Consider the following 2733-nt stretch of genomic DNA (forward strand, 5'->3'; position numbering starts at 1 on the left):
TGGTGCCTGCACGTAACTCGAGCTGGCCAATTGTTTCCCGCAAAAAGTTTTGAAAATGGTGAAAATCTTAAGGGTGCTTATAGAATAGGGGACCGACGCCCAGTTTTAAGATAGTGTAGCTCACCCCCCTTAACGATGATGTGACAGCGCGAAACTTGGCGCCTGCACGTAACTCGAGCTGGCCAATCGTTTCCCGCAAAAAGTTTTGAAAATGGTGAAAACCTTAAGGGTGCTTATAGAATAGGGGGACCGACGCCCAGTTTTAAGATAGTGTAGAACACCCCCTTAACGATGATGTGACAGCGCCAAACTTGGTGCCTGCACGTAACTCGAGCTGGCCAATTGTTTCCCGCAAAAAGTTTTGAAAATGGTGAAAATCTTAAGGGTGCTTATAGAATAGGGGGACCGACGCCCAGTTTTAAGATAGTGTAGCTCACCCCCCTTAACGATGATGTGACAGCGCGAAACTTGGCGCCTGCACGCAATTCGAGCTGGCCAATCGTTTCCCGCAAAAAGTTTTGAAAATGGTGAAAACCTTAAGGGTGCTTATAGAATAGGGGGACCGACGCCCAGTTTTAAGATAGTGTAGAACACCCCCTTAACGATGATGTGACAGCGCCAAACTTAGCGCCTGCACGTGACTCGAGCTGGCCAATAGTTTCCTGCAAAAAGTTTTGAAAAAGTGTAAAATCCCAATTTTGCGCTCTTTAGGGTGTGGTCTTTGAGCTTCGGGTTTTCGTCAGAAAATTTCGGCAATCATCGGTCATCTTCGTGGAAATCTCTTCGTTTTCGTAACTCTGACATGGTGACGCATGTTTGGAATGCCATGGGGAGCGCTTTGGAGCAGTTTTGAAAAATCGAAATTTTCGAAATTTTTCTAAGTGTCTAAACTTGGTTGGGGGAATAGACGGTTTCGGGTTATAATGTAGGGCAGGCATCGGGAAAGACCGAAAGAGCAATTGAGCTGTATCGGTCCGTAACAGTAAGCCCTGCTCGGTAATGTGTTCTCGGGTACGAAAGGAGGGTATTTGGAGGAAAAAGGAGCAAAGTCGACTAAACTTGCTCGGTCGGTAGCATGAAATGACTGAACTTGTAGCCAAGTTGTCTCGGTGTGGACAACGAGAGAACGGATGGATGTTGTACCTGATGGCCTTTGGCCAAGAATAGCGGCTTAGATTCGGAAGAATCATTCTTCCCCAATGTATCTTGTCGGCATTCCGTGGACTTGGCTGTCTCACTGGTATGCCGGAAGCTTACTAGGGTGAAGCAGTGGAAAGACGTGGCAAAGAGAGAACGGGTTTCCCTCGGACAGGGTCGAACGCCTCGTGCGTCTTCCATGGCCGGGAGGATTCCCAGTGCAGCTTGACGGTGGAATGCCAGCCTCCTTTCAAAGGAAGCAGACGCAAAAGGGTTCCCGCCGGGTTCCCTGAGGGATAGCTACCTGGTTGATCCTGCCAGTAGTCATATGCTTGTCTCAAAGATTAAGCCATGCATGTCTAAGTATAAGCACTTGTACTGTGAAACTGCGAATGGCTCATTAAATCAGTTATCGTTTATTTGATTGTACCATTACTACTTGGATAACCGTAGTAATTCTAGAGCTAATACATGCGAAAAGTCCCGACTTCTGGAAGGGATGTATTTATTAGATTAAAAACCAATGCGGGTTCTGCCCGGTTCTTTGGTGATTCATAGTAACTGATCGAATCGCACGGCCTTGAGCTGGCGATGTTTCATTCAAATTTCTGCCCTATCAACTGTCGATGGTAAGGTAGTGGCTTACCATGGTTGCAACGGGTGACGGAGAATTAGGGTTCGATTCCGGAGAGGGAGCCTGAGAAACGGCTACCACATCCAAGGAAGGCAGCAGGCGCGCAAATTACCCAATCCTGACTCAGGGAGGTAGTGACAAGAAATAACAATACAGGGCTTTTCCAAGTCTTGTAATTGGAATGAGTACAACTTAAATCCTTTAACGAGGATCCATTGGAGGGCAAGTCTGGTGCCAGCAGCCGCGGTAATTCCAGCTCCAATAGCGTATATTAAAGTTGTTGCAGTTAAAAAGCTCGTAGTTGGATTTCGGGATGGCTCGGCCGGTCTGCCGCAAGGTATGTTACTGGCCGCGCTGTTCTTCCTCGCAAAGACTGTGTGTGCTCTTAACTGAGTGTGCATAGGATCTGCGACGTTTACTTTGAAAAAATTAGAGTGTTCAAAGCAAGCCAGCGCTTGAATACATAAGCATGGAATAATGGAATAGGACTTTGGTTCTATTTTGTTGGTTTCTGGAACTGAAGTAATGATTAAGAGAGACAGTTGGGGGCATTCGTATTTCGTTGTCAGAGGTGAAATTCTTGGATTTACGAAAGACGAACTACTGCGAAAGCATTTGCCAAGAATGTTTTCATTAATCAAGAACGAAAGTTAGAGGATCGAAGACGATCAGATACCGTCCTAGTTCTAACCATAAACGATGCCAACTAGGGATCAGAGGGTGTTATTGGATGACCCCTTTGGCACCTTATGGGAAACCAAAGTTTTTGGGTTCCGGGGGAAGTATGGTTGCAAAGCTGAAACTTAAAGGAATTGACGGAAGGGCACCACCAGGAGTGGAGCCTGCGGCTTAATTTGACTCAACACGGGGAAACTCACCAGGTCCAGACATAGTAAGGATTGACAGATTGAGAGCTCTTTCTTGATTCTATGGGTGGTGGTGCATGGCCGTTCTTAGTTGGT

The 2733-nt window shown here is 46.6% G+C and overlaps 1 pseudogene; it reads left to right on the forward strand.

Annotated features, from left to right (window-relative positions):
• Positions 1 to 1438: 1438 nt before the first annotated feature.
• On the forward strand, positions 1439 to 2733 carry LOC145472012 (small subunit ribosomal RNA; annotated as a pseudogene; the record flags this gene model as incomplete).

This window comes from Orbicella franksi, unplaced genomic scaffold, assembly GCF_964199315.1.
Source record: "Orbicella franksi unplaced genomic scaffold, jaOrbFran1.1 SCAFFOLD_236, whole genome shotgun sequence".
Lineage (NCBI taxonomy): Eukaryota > Metazoa > Cnidaria > Anthozoa > Scleractinia > Merulinidae > Orbicella > Orbicella franksi.